This window comes from Vulpes vulpes, chromosome 2 (assembly GCF_048418805.1).
Source record: "Vulpes vulpes isolate BD-2025 chromosome 2, VulVul3, whole genome shotgun sequence".
Taxonomy (NCBI): Eukaryota; Metazoa; Chordata; class Mammalia; order Carnivora; family Canidae; genus Vulpes; species Vulpes vulpes.
The window spans coordinates 75,158,923-75,173,102 of record NC_132781.1 but is presented as its reverse complement, the minus strand read 5'-3'; the positions used below and the strand labels follow the sequence as shown (position 1 = coordinate 75,173,102).

General features: G+C 42.1%; 2 long non-coding RNA genes across 2 annotated transcripts in view; one reads left to right on the top strand and one right to left on the bottom strand.

The window, feature by feature from the left end:
- The window catches only part of LOC140597883 (uncharacterized), a 31,228-nt gene extending 22,079 nt beyond the window's left edge, over nt 1-9,149 (top strand). Inside the window, exon 3 of the long non-coding RNA XR_011999879.1 lies at nt 7,149-9,149. This is a non-coding gene — a long non-coding RNA (uncharacterized lncRNA). The remainder of the gene's footprint in view (nt 1-7,148) is intronic.
- Nucleotides 9,150-9,411: 262 nt separating this feature from the next.
- Nucleotides 9,412-13,534, bottom strand: LOC140597884 (uncharacterized). Its single transcript, XR_011999880.1, has 4 exons — nt 13,446-13,534; nt 11,582-11,630; nt 10,697-10,774; nt 9,412-9,508 (listed from the first exon to the last, which is right to left on the bottom strand). It is a non-coding gene; the product is annotated as an uncharacterized lncRNA (long non-coding RNA).
- Nucleotides 13,535-14,180: the final 646 nt, after the last annotated feature.

The window sequence follows — 14,180 nt, the reverse complement described above, 5'->3', positions numbered from 1 at the left end:
GTTATAACATCTATAGGCTGATAGTGGAGGTTGGACTGGTTGGAGTGAGCCTTTCTGGCAGGGAGGGAATAGCGTGGGCAAGATCTGGAAGCAGGAATACATCAGTTTGAATGTCTAATCTGAGCTATGCGTCATCTTGGTGGGTGACCCACATGCATGGGGTGGGGAGTGGGTTGCACACACACTTGTGTACATTTGTGTGTAGTGGGAGGTAACTCTGGAAAGGTGGCAAGACACCCCTGAGACCCCACTCTTCTTCACCCACAGATCCCTTAGAGACCTAGCAAAGGGTGGTCTATGACTCCTGGCCCTTGCCCTGGCTGAATGAACGAGGGACAGATGCCAGAACTAAAGGCATAAGTCCATTTGCTGGCTAGAGAACCAATGAGATGTTTTCTCTTGGGAGTTTGAACCCATTATCACAGAAATTCTGGAGCAAAGGGCCCCGGCATGCATTTCCTGAGTGACCTGCCTCATGCTATTTAGGATCTAAGGCTGCTGTGGTGATGTATAAGACAAAGTCCTGCTCTTACCTAGTGTATGTTAAAGTGGGGAAAAGAATAGCAAATAAATTTTTTAAAAATTCAGGTGTTAATCGTCCTAGTTCAAGCTTCTGTAACAAAGTACCACAAACTGGGTGCTCAGTCAATAAACAACACAAATTGATTCCTCACGGTTCTAGAGGCTGGAAGTTCAAGATCAGAGCACTCGCATGGTCACCTTCTGGTGACGTCCTGTTTCCTGGTTTGCAGACAGCCAGCTTTTTGTTATATTCTTGCATGATGGAAAGAGGGCTGGGTGGCTCTTTGGCCTCTTCTTAGAGGGTGCTAATCGCATTCACGAAGGTTCCATTTAACGATGGACCTACTCATGACCTAATTACCTCCCAAAGGCCTCACCTCCAAAAAATATCACATTGGGGATCAGATTTCAACATTTGGATTTGGGGAACAACGACGTTCAATCCATTGCAATGGTAAAGGCAATGGAATGATAAAACAGGGTTATCTGATAGAGAATGGGGAGAGACAGCAGCAAGGACTCGGGTCAGGGAAGGCCTTTCCAGGAAGGTGACAAAGACTAGGGGACTTGGGGGCCCTGGCCAACAGGAAAGGAGTCCATGAGAGAACTAGAGACGGGAGGGTCTACACAGTCCCTGAGAGATTGGATTCCTAGCTCCTTTGAGCCCCAGAGCTATTTCTTCCCTTGCATTCCTTCAAAGCCACCTCCACACCCACACATAGCCTCTTGAGCTAGCTTGAGTGCATTGCTCATTTTCCGAGCCAAAATGCTCCAGCTAAAATCAGGGATAAAGCGAGGATGATTCTGAACGGCAGTCTGCAGTTTTGGACTTTGTTGGGTCTCCGAAAGGGCTTTTGAGCAGCGTAGAGTGTGTCTTCCTGCTCTGGTGTCAGGGAAAACATTCCTTTTTCGAGGATGGAAAGCTACCGATTGTACCGAAGCATGCATTCCTCTGCCAACTTCTGGAACAAGGAAAACACCCGCCAGCACCCTGACTGCCAGCAATCTGGCCAGCCACCACCTGTTCTCAAAGGCTGCGCATTGTGTTTAGCTTAGCTCGGCAGCTCTGACAGCACCTGGGATGCAAAAACATCCTGGATCTCTCCAAACACCACAGCAGGGCTGTTTAAACAGCAAGATATTCAGGAAATAGTCATTATCTCCATACCTCCTGCTTCCAGTGGGGGGATTATTGGATGAGCTTCAGAGGGCAGCTCCGACAGGTGCCAAGTCCTCCCGGCCCTGATCTCCCATCCGTGAGGCTGGGCTGCCAGGGGGCAGTGGAGCCAGGCTGCTCCCCAGGATGCTGGAGGGGAATCTGGGCTTGATTCTCTCACTCTGGCGGGGGGGGGGTCCTCTCTGCACATCGAATGAACCGTCCACGTCGGCACAAAAAAATGGGTGCAGATTTGCAAGGGGAAGGGGAAGAGGTGGCTGCTATTGAACATATTTTCCACAGGGGACAATATATAGGCCAATTACAGGGCAGGGGAGAGGGACATAGATGGGACAGACTCAACTCTCTTCACTTGCATAGGATAGCGAGAGGACATGCTGTCAACCATCACCTGGGTGTCCCCTTCATGTCCTCCCCCCTTCCCACATCTGGGAGCAGTCAAAGCTAATTACTTCAAAGGTAAAGCAATTGTTACCAGTTTGGGCTGGATGAGATGCTCATTGGGGAAACAGGTCGGCGATCAATAACTAGGTGAGACTTTAAAAATACTCTTCATCTTGCAACTACATGTGGTAAATCTCTGGTGTACCTGGATGCATGTGCTTATTCTTTTGTGGTTTTTCAACTGTCCGTAAAAGTCAAATCCATTATTCAAGTGACTTTTCTAGAGTCTGGATTAAGAACCAGGTCAGCTGAGCTACTTCCTAGGGAAGCAATTAGAAGGGATGCTGTCGTAAATCAGAAAATATGTTTTTGCTTTGGTTGAGAGAGAGAGAGAGATTGGGTTCCAGTGTGCACGTGCCAAGTGTTGGGGGTCGGGGAGGGGAAGGAGGACCAGGGGGAGAGGGAGAGAATCTTTTTTTTTTTTCATTTTTTAAAAATTTTTATTTATTTATGATAGTCACAGAGAGAGAGGCAGAGACATAGGCAGAGGGAGAAGCAGGCTCCATGCACCGGGAGCCTGATGTGGGATTCAATCCTGGGTCTCCAGGATCACGCCCTGGGCCAAAGGCAGGCGCCAAACCGCTGCGCCACCCAGGGATCCCGAGGGAGAGAATCTTAAACAGGTTCCATGCTCAGCCAGATGTGGGGATTGATCTCAAGACCCAGAGATTGTGACCTGAGCCAAAACCAGGAGTCAGATGTTTAACCCACTGAGCCACCCACGCGCCCCAGAAATATGGTTCTTTTTAACTCAGGTTTTCAGGTGCCATAATTTTCAAAAGCATTAAAAAGTGTATTGTTCCCATCCTAACGAAGTCTTAGAGGCTCTCATGTGGATGCAAAAACAAAAAGCAAACACAAAGCACTCTCTGATGGTGGTGGCCAATTTTGTCTGAATAGTTCTATGATTCCAGCATGCACCAAGTTCAGTCAGCCCCAACCAAGCCTAGCCAGCCGGCCGCCAGTGGCCTGAGGTTGGCAGCTGCAATCAGCTGAAATTCTGAAACCCAGCATGCATTCCTTGGTCCCGCTTACTGAGAACAAGTGATTTATTTTATCACATGCATTTTAAGCCCTTTAAGGTCTCCTAAAATGTATCTGGTTTGGACACATCCAGATTCACATCCTAAAGAAGGACACACATATCAGAAAAGGGAGTGTTTTGTTAACAAAGACTAAGCAAAACAGTATAAAAGCCCATTGAAAAAGCTACCTAAGCGGCTTCCATGCCTGGTGAGTCTGAGGGGCTGGGGATGAGTGCACAGTGCTTTGTAGTTAGGAATAATGGAAAATCAGTGAAATGAAAAACAATTGCAAATAAGTTCAAATATTATGTTAATGATAAGCATATGTAATTGTCTCTTGTTCTGAACATAAAAGGGTATCTTCTAACAGAAGTCAATTTCTTTCTACTCTGATTAAATACTCTCACCCATTACTTAAAGAATGGGTCCAAACCATAGAATCCATGCCTCTCTCCACTGTTAAGGTTGTTAAAATGCTCTTTCTTTGATAAAACGATGAGGGTAGCAGATTTTAAAAATAATCCTTTTCGGGGTCAAGCTATAAAATTATTAGCCCTGTGTTATTCCCCAGGATTTTTCTGAAAGTTGTACTTGATTATAACATTCTAAAATCTGGGCACCACTGTTTTTAGGATACTCTATTTTAAAGACACTCTGTGTTTTACTGAAAAAAGGAAACATGGCTTTTTTTTCCCTGATCACAAAATTATACATGTTCGTTAAAAATTTTAAGAAAGTGTAGGTATGATAGCATCCCTGACATTAAAAAGTACTAGTGTATAAACAATCATAGCTTTCCCAGGTGCCCCTCTTTTTCTAAGGAGGCTAGGATCTACTGTTTGTTGTGCTAATTGTGGAAATGTGAGGCTGGAAGAGCTGGAAGGAGCAAGGAGACAGGTTTGACCCATAGTGGGAAGAGCCTGGAGCTATTACAAGAACAAAACAGATCTCTGAGCAAGGGGTTGGGGTGGGAGGTAAAGGAAGAAAGATGGAGTTTTGTTTTTTTGGGGAGTGGGGTGGGGAAGCTGATCTTTTTCTTTTTTTTTACATTTGTTTTTATTTAAGTTCGATTTGCCAACATATAGTATAACACCCAGTGCTCACCCCATCAAGTGCCCCCCTCAGTGCTGAAAGATGGAATTTTGCTGAAGAGAAATATATATATATATTTATAGATTATATATATAATATATAGATATATATTTATCTATCTATCTATCTATCTATCATCTATCTATCTATCTATCTATAGAGAGAAAGACTTAAAGGAGCTTTCCCTAGCGTCATGCCCTCAATACCCTTTCCTTTGTCTTCAAGGGAATTCTATAAAAATTTAAATTGCTTTTCAATACCTTCTTTTGGTTTCTTTTGCAGGTAGAACTGTGTTGAGACTGACCATGAAATATCCCGTTTTGTCTGGGTCACAAAGAGGAGAAACAAAGAAGAGGGTGTTAAAAATTCATATTCCTATCTTCAGAATCTATTGTTTTTCTTCCCCCCCTGCAGAATACCATTAAAATATGGTAACCACTAGTATTTCACATTTATTATCTTTTGTTCCTCCGAGGAGAGCAAGCACATCAGAAAATATCATGTTCTTTTCAAGCAGATGGAAACTTGCTAGCCCCTGGCTTCTCTTGATAATGGCACTCTGGTGTCATCATTAGCTTTGTGTCTGCGACGATGACCATTCTTTCTGATCAAGGCCTTCTGGCTGTTGGAACTTGTGACCCATGCTTTGGTTGCAGTCTCAGAGGCCTTGAGACTTCCTTCCTTCTGTGACAGAGAATTCTCTTCTACGTGGAGAGTGTTGCTCAGCCATCTTTTGCTTAATAATCATGGGGAGCTTCTAGTTTCTCATTATATATGGACTCTCTTCTGTAACCCTCTCTACACTCTTTTAGCAGAACAAATAAGTGGCTAAAATTATGGAGTATAAAATGCTACATGATTTTGAAACGTCCAAGGCAGGGGGCAGAGTGTTGTCAAGGATGCCTTTTCAAAAGGGTTGGAAGGAACCTTCCCTAGGGAAACTTGCATCCTTCTTCAACCTGAACTTAATATGAGATAGATGCCTTTTCACTTCTGGAATTCCATGCCTGAATATGTTTCCTAGATGTTCTTTCAGATAATTAACCCTCCTCCAGTTTCTTCCATCTCTTCTCCCTGTAGCTAGCCAAGTAAGTTTAAAATTCTTGCTCATTTTTGACAAAAGGGGGGATTGACACACACAAAAAATTTTATGACTAAGAATGCCCATATCAATATTGTAGTGGAGTCATTCAAAAAGTTTTTTTAAATAGAAATCTCCTTTTAAAAGAAGGACTAGGGAACCACGTGTCAGAGTCCATTGTTCTGGCAATCTTTAGTTTCTTTCATTTTTTTCTGTGGTGAATCATGGCATTCCCTGCCTCACCCTTTTCCCTCTCTTCCATTTCTGGACAGTGGCTCTTGACTTCCAGGGATTTCTTGGTGCTTCTGAAAACCTTGTGTTTGTTCCCTCCCGTGTCTATAGGGTCTAATAATGTTTGTTATCTTTGGTGCATGTTAGTTCAACAAATATGTAGTAAGTGGCTTCTGTATGCCAGGTGTGTCTCTTGTGCCTGGAGATAGATGCAATGATCATTGAAATCATGGTCCCCACTTGATGATGGGAGAGGGGAAAGCCCCACATTGATTCTTTATGCACGATCCCACCAAATTGTCAATGCCTCACACCATTATTTAGATACAATTGGTAAGTGGGAGAGCCGGGAGGTACACCTAGATCTGCCTGATTCTGAAGATCTGCCTTTGCCCTTCCCACTATGCTGTACCATCCAGCTTGGCTGGAAGGCTGAGGAGCAAATCCATCACAGCTGGTAGAAAGAATAACCACATTTGAGTATCCATTATATGACTGGCATTTTTTTTATTTATTTATTTATTTATTTATTTATTTATTTATTTATTTATTTATTTATTTTTATGACTGGCATTTTAGAAATATGGTTTAAGGGATGGAAAATTTAGTCATTGTGTTAGTCTTTCACTTTCTACATGGAGAGAGAATTGAAATATTCTTTTAATTTGGGGATCCAGGTGCAGATTTAGAGTATAAGAGTAAGTAGGTGGAGGAAGGTGAGTCCTGCGATGAGGGAGGGGGTAGAAAGTTAATATTTCAAGATATAGTAGGAGGTGAAATGGACAAGACCAAGAGAAGGTTGAGGTGGTTTTCTCAGAAGGGAGGTAGTATAGCATTTATCCTGAGATGATCTGAAGGAGGATGATGGATATGAGGAAAGCACGTGCAAAGATTGAGAGGAGAGGGTTTGGAGGATTTATCCCTAGGCAGGTTTCCTCAGAGGCCAGTGAGCACTGTGATAGTTACAGTGGATAATCTCGGATGCATTTGGCTGTCCTAACATGCAAGAAGTAAATTGCTTCAATTAGTGTTATAAACCAGAGTAAAATAGATACACGTGAAGTAGGTGGCATGGGGGCACATGTATGTTTGGTACACCTCTGTCTGTAATGGTTACATAGAACAAACCATAAGAGGAGTTGGTGCATGTGGCATCTCTGGGCAAATTACAGGATCCATAAAGAGTAGAATTTCAGTCAGTAGAGACTTTCCTGGAAAGACATGATAAAGGAGCCATGACTACATGTGTAGCCTAAGTCTCAATTGAGTAGGGGGTAACTGAGTCCATTCCAACTTGGGGGAAGGAGAAAGATGATTAAGTCATTAGTTAGACAAAGCAAGAATTGACAACAATGATAAGGTATTGGTATATCTAAGGGGATTTTTGTGTGTGTGTGCGCTGCTCTAACTGTAATATTTTATACTTAAAAAAAAAAGAAGGTGAAGTCAACCAATTTGTCTTGCTGACTATATAAAGCATTAAACCCTTTTTAATGACAGTCAATTATATTGAAAGGTATGTTTCTCCTCTCAAATCCTCCGTGTGTCTATCCACTGGTCCTGTTTCCCCTATTAGGTACCTAGGAGAAAGTAATGAAGTGAATTACAGGACTGGAAAGGCATCAAAAACCTCTTCTGGGATTTACTGAGGCTCCAGGAATGTCCTCTGGAATTTTACTACTGCTGTCTTCAGAACATTCCACTGGGACTGATTTCTCTTATAAACTGGATTGGTGTGTTCCTCCAGCTGATCCTGGGATAAATTGGAAATCTATGGTGTCTTTCAGCATTTCCATTCTGTGACTCTCTCGCTACCACCTATGTGTCTCCCCAATCTGGATGTTTCACATCCGCATAAAGCCTTTTGCTCAGTGCCTGTCAACTTAGAAGACATCTCTGCTAAAATGAAGATAATATTTAGTCCTCTTAGTGGTTCTGGAATTTTTATGAGGGCATTCAGAGACCCTAATTTGATAGAACTCTCATGAAACAGATTTGTAATGGTGAGATTTTAGATATTGTAATAGGCTGCTGGGGAAGCATTTTGGGTTAGGGGAAACTTTTAGGAGCCCTTGAATTCTATAGCATAAGAAACTTCCTACTTAGAATCTCTGAGATCACTGGACTCTGATGTCTTAGAGTCGTGAGTAGCATGAAACTGATGCTGAGGCAGACTGTTCTCTTCCTCTGTTGACCAACATTGACTGGCCAACTACCTTCTGCAGGAATTTTGGTAGCCAAATCAGTCAGTAAAGCCTAATGCTTTTTAAGCATCAGGAAGTGATACAAAGAGCTATTGCTGCATTGCAGCAGGAAGGATGAAGTTTGGTCTGGCTTAGGGAGAGAAGATTGACACCTGGTATTGGTGCTGGTTTCTGTTTGGTCCCATTCATAGGTCAGCAGAAAGTAGGCTAGGTGAGGCCACTAGAGATTTAAGTTGTTAAATGGTGGCTTGGCCTGGGAATATGGGGTGATTTTTAAAGAATTCAGTTCTGCAAAAGATTTTCAAGAATGCCAGGGCCCCTCCATCTTAGTCAAATGCAGGCAATCAATCTGCCCTTCGAATGCAATAAACTGGGGCCTTAGAAGTGAAGATCAAATAATCCAGGATGGAAAATTGGCTGGAGAATGTCCAGCCTGACCTGGATGTAGACATTTCTCCTGCTTTGTCTTGTCTCTTGCTACAAATCATCCTGCAAGGAATGGGCAACAGCAACTTCAATTCACACACATTTGAAGGATGGTGACTTCCGCATTAAACATGGTGAAACTCACAGCCAACAATCAATACGTATTTTCAGGCAAAGAACCATCATTCATTTCTGTTATCGGACAATCTCAGGCAGAAATCATATCTTTTGTGACTTGAATGAACAGCATTTTCAACTGCTTTATTACTGTGGCTGAGAATAGAGCTTTGCTCTGACTGGCATTTAGCTGCTGAAGCTTTCTGAATTGCTGCTTGCATTGGTGTATCCAGGACAAGTGTGAGTTTGGTGGACGGAAGAGAAGAAGAGAGGGAAAGAAAAAAGTTGTATGCAGAGAAAAAGCTATTTTTGTCGAGCTTAAAGCAGCTTAATTTGTTATCCTTGACACTGAGCATAATGTTGATTTAACTTTTGCATTGGGGTATTGATTTTACAGTGAAAAGCCAGATGCCAGCCATTGTCTGACAATGACCAGCACAGTCAGAATTTCAGACCCAGCATGATGTAGAGGAGCAATGGCAACCAGAAGATAAAGGATTTTCTCCTGGCTCTGTGAAGAATTAGCTGAGTGACACCAGCCAAGTCACTTTACCTCTGTGGACTTAGATTTTGCATCTGTCAGGTGATAGATGTACAATACTTGACCTAGGTCCTTTCTAGTTCTAAAAGTCTTTGGGGATACCTGGGTAACTCAGCAGTTCAGCACCTGCCTTTGGCCCAGGGCCTGATCCTGGAGTCCCGGGATCGAGTCCCGCGTCAGGCTCTCTGCATGGAGCCTGCTTCTGCCTCTGCCTGTGTCTCTGCCTCTCTCTCTCTCTCTCTCTCTCTATCAGGAATAAATAAATAAAAAAAATCTTAAAAAAATAAAAGTCTTTGACTCTATTATTGGGGTTGTGCTTTACTCATCATTAACATCATAAATGCACAAATGAGGCAGGTTTCTAAAAAATACACAAACAAAAACATACTTTAGCCTGTGTATTGAAGTGTTAACTGCTCCACAATTTATTTTCAAATCAGCTATTAAGTTGGAAATATGATAGAGCCATTACTTAGAAGTTAACCAGTTTCCTGAGCACCACTTACCAAGATTTGTATTAGGAGACTCTGAAGTTTGCAGAAGGTTCCATATACGCCATCTCATGTGCTTCTTAATTTATAATTCTTAGTCTTCTTGTAGTACAGCTCAGAGCAGGGAAGTGAAGATACTGTACTTCACATTAAAAACCTTTAAAAATGGTTTGACTAAAAATAGGTTATTAATTCAACAATGTCTTTTGAGCCCCTGCTATGTGTCAGACCTCATGCTATAGATGGAGATATGAGGCTAGACATGGTCCTAATCTTATGGAGTTAACCGTGCAGTGGCAAGAACATGAGTAAACACATGATCAGATAAATCATTGAGAGAGTGTGAATAGTTCATTGCTTCATGGAGATTGGGTTGCCCAGGGGTGAGGATACAACAGGGATGCTAAAACCTTTCCATTGCTAGAATGAATCCAGTCCTCTCTCAAAACCACTGCACACTCTGCCTCCTTAGACAGTGTTTGGTGGCCTCTGGGACATTAATTGGTGGTCTTGGATCAGTTTTTAGGAGGTGCATGAGCCCAGCACATGGGAAGCCCTGTTGACCTTGGTTGTTGAGATGTACTTTTTTTTTATATAAATTTATTTTTTATTGGTGTTCAATTTGCCAACATATAGAATAACACCCAGTGCTCATCCCATCAAGTGCCCCCCTCAGTGTGCCTCACCCAGTCACCCCCACCCCCCACCTACCTCCCTTCCACCACCTCTAGTTCGTTTCCCAGAGTTAGGAGTCTCTCATGTTCTGTCTCCCTTTCTGATATTTTCCATTTATTTTTTTTCTCCTTTCCCCTTTATTCCCTTCCACTATTTTTTATATTCCCCAAATGAATGAGACCATACAATGTTTGTCCTTCTCCGATTGACTTATTTCACTCAGCATAATACCCTCCAGTTCCATCCATGTCGAAGCAAATGGTGGGTATTTGTCATTTCTAATGGCTGAGGAATATTCCATTGTATACATAAACTACATCTTCTTTATCCATTCATTGAGATGTTCTTTTAATCAAAGCCTCATTTGCCTGTTTCACAGAGTAAAAGCAAGTATTGTTTATGGAGCCACCAGGGTTCAAATCTATACCAACTATTGGCTTTCCCACTAGTCACACAACCAACCATGAGCTGTGGGTTTTTTGGGAGCCCTTGAAAGACTAGTCAGTTGTAAAAATGCGACAAAAAATTTCCTGATAGCACTGAATGGTAACTTAGTGGTGATAACTTTACCCTACACACGCTAAAACCCATGGCTTTACTTGTAAGAGATGGATTTAGTCTATGACTCATTATGGCCAAATCTTCAAAACAGTACGTGGGGCACAGTTACCTTATGGCACAGGTATACTTCTTAGTGTTATCTTCACATTGAGGCTCATCTTTGGATGTACAGGGCCCGGCATAGAGCCTAGCATACAGTAGGCATTGATTAAGTGTTTGCTGAAACAGTACAACTCAATGTATTGCTTTTTAGTGTTTTCCTTTTATCCTTTTTTGGATTTTATTATTTACCAAAGTAGTTTATATTTGAGGTAAAAAGTTAGCAATATAAAATACTTTAAAATAAATGTCCCCTCACCCTACTCCATAGAATTGACCATTTGATCTTTCCAGACCTTTTCAATTCATATATTCATGCCTCCTACTTCCAATATAGTATAAAAATATCATTTGAAACCGATTATTGTTACTTATCAATAGAAATCTGAATTTTCTTTCACATCACTATATTGATCTACCTCATTTATATTAGTGGCATCACAGTGTCCCATGGTACAGATGCAACATGATTTATTGGTCCATTCCTCTATCAAATGACACTAGGCTGCTTCCAACTCTTTTCTCTGAAAACAATACTTCAGTGAATTTAATGAATGTGTGTGTGTATGTGTGTGTGTGTGTGTGTGTGTGTGTGTATTTCCAAAATTGTGAGAGCATTTCTGAAGAGTATATTCTGGAAATAGAATTTCTAGGACAAGAGTTATGCACATGGGATTTTTTTTTATAGACACTGACAAGTTGCCTACCAAAAGATGTATTAATTTATACTCTGTACCCATTAAAATGTTTTTGGTGCCAGGTGGTAGGAAAGTCAACCCAAAGTGAATAAAGGAAATTTAATGGATCTTGTACCAAAAGGTCTGGAAAGGGGAACTGGTTTCAGGCATTATTGGATACAGGCTCAGAAATGATATATGGCCCCATGTTCACTCACCTGGCCTCATAGTTCCAACTGTTCAGTGGCTCCATCTTGGATAAATCTCCTGTCATGAGATTAAAACAACTGTGAAGTTTTAGGTGTCATCATTTCTGGCTATAGTCCAGTGAGAAATATCACATGCGTATATTCCAAAAGTTTCAGTCAACATCTCATTGGCTTCGATGGGTCATATTCCTACCTCTGAATGACATGGGTCATGTGTCCAGGGCTAGGAGGCTTTTATGGGCCAAACCTGGATCTGGGTGTAGAATCAGCGGCACCAGAAATTCACGGTCTGGGGTGGGGGGTGGCTCATCAGTCAGAGTTGGCAGCTATTTCTAGAAGTAGGGTCAGTGGATAGAGTGTGAAATCAATAACGGTATTTGGAATACTATTATGGAAACAGATTCTTTCCTGGAGATCTGGGATCTTAGATTGTGTCCCATCTTGAGAGGTGGCCTTTAGAAGAGTTGGCATATAGGGTCAATGAGGTGGTATGATTTAAATGATAATCTTTGTACTGCTGGCTGGGACTCTAGTTGTAATACTGAGATGTTTTTAAGATATATCCTTACATAAGATTGGATTTATAACTGGAAAAGGAACACAGTTCCTTTAAAAGAAGTAGCAGGTATATTAAAGAACAAAAACATCTTAGTGGTTTTGTTAAGGTTGCTATGGAAATAACTGAATGCAAATTTTATTTTAAGTCCCTTAAAGTTAGTAGTCTATAGAGAGAGACGTTTGTAGCAGATTTTTTGTTTTGTTCTTAAGAGAAAGAAAGAGAGAAAGAAGGAGAGAGAGAGAGAGAGATCTTAAGGTTGGGGTCAAAAGAGTTTAAGGGTTGCTAATCTGGAAGAGATCTGTGATATCATTTCTGCCAGTGGTTCATAAATTTGAGTGAGAATCACCTAAAAAGTTTACTAAAACAGAATTTCTGGACTGCATCCCAGAAATTCTGATTTAGTAGATCTCTGCAAGCACATACATTTGCATTTCTAATAAATTCTCCAATGCTGCTGCTGCTGCTGGGCTGGTTGGTGGTCATGGGGGGGAGGTTGTGGAGGTGGAAGAGGACCATACCTTGAGAAGTGCTGATCTAGTCAACTTCCCTAGTTCCCAGTTTATAGATGGGGAAATTGAAACTTAGAGAGATGAGAGGGTCTCAACTCATGAGAGCGAGCAGAGGAGCTGGAGTTAGAGTCAACTCTTCTACTTCCTTTCCTTTCCCTTCCCTTCCCTCTGTAAGGAAACTGGGCCCCAGATTGGTTATTGCAGAGGTCATAGAACAGAGTTAGGAAAGGACCCAGACCTCTTAACTTCCAGGCTGGCACTTACTCCTTATGTCTCAAGGGTTTCCACTCCTAGAGAAAGCCCAAGAGATGATGGCCTTTCCGTTTCAGGAGACAGATGATTCAGAAAGTATTTTCCTCTGACGTAGGGAACAAAGAGAGCCCACATTGTTAGGCAGAATAAATCTTGAGTCCAGACAGAGGGAAACTCAATAGTAACCAAAAGGGCTCACTGGCTTGAGTAAAAGATGCCTATAGCTGATGTTGGGGAGGAAAAATGATCCCCTACTCTTAATTTCAGTAACTGGAGATCTATGAATTAAACTAACAAAAGACAGGGATGCCTGGGTGGCTCAGTTGGTTAAGCATCTGACTCTTGATTTTGGCTCAGGTCATGATCTTAGGGTTGTGGGATCAAGCCCTGTGTCAGGGCCCCACGCTCAGCGGGGAGTCTGCTTGAGATTCTCTCTCTCTCTCTCTCTCCCTCTGCCCCTCCCCTACCTCTTTCTCTCTAAAATAAATAAATCTTAAAAAAAACCAAAGTAACAAAAGACAGATGGACAAGAGAAGACAGCATAAAAACTTACCAAATTTTGGGATCCCTGGGTGGTGCAGCGGTTTGGCGCCTGCTTTTGGCCCAGGGCACCATCCTGGGAGATCCGGGATCGAATTCCACGTCAGGCTCCCGGTGCATGGAGCCTGCTTCTCCCTCTGCCTGTGTCTCTGCCTCTCTCTCTCTCTCTCTCTCTGTGTGACTATCATAAATAAATAAAAAATAAATAAAAAAACAAAAAAACAAACAAAAAAAACTTACCAAATTTTATTAGCACAGAAGTTCACAGAAAAGAAATGAAACTCAAAGAAGTGGTTAGACAACCCTCTTGGGAGCTTCTCTGGTGTAATCTGAAACTGGCCCCCATAGGGATGAAAGAAAGAGACAGGTTACTCCAGGTTGGTAGGTGACAGGTTTTAATAAGCTTGTCTTGTGCAGCAACAAGATGGATGGATCCCTGTACCCACCCACCAAATCTTTAAAGTTATAAAGAGGCCTTAAGGGGTTTAGTCATGTACACTATGCGGGTGTTCTCAACACCACATCACTATCTCAAGGCTGTGTCCTTGGAGCCGCCTCTGAGAATGGGAAAGGCAATCAGAACCCACCTTCCAAGACAGGGGAGGAGATGAGGAGCCTCTAAGTCATGGGTCATCTGGCAGTCACATCTTTTTGATGACCTTCCCCAACAGGCTTCAAGGCATAATTGTGAGGGAGTGACTAGGAATTATATGGGAGAACTAATGGAACATAAAGATTATTATAGTAA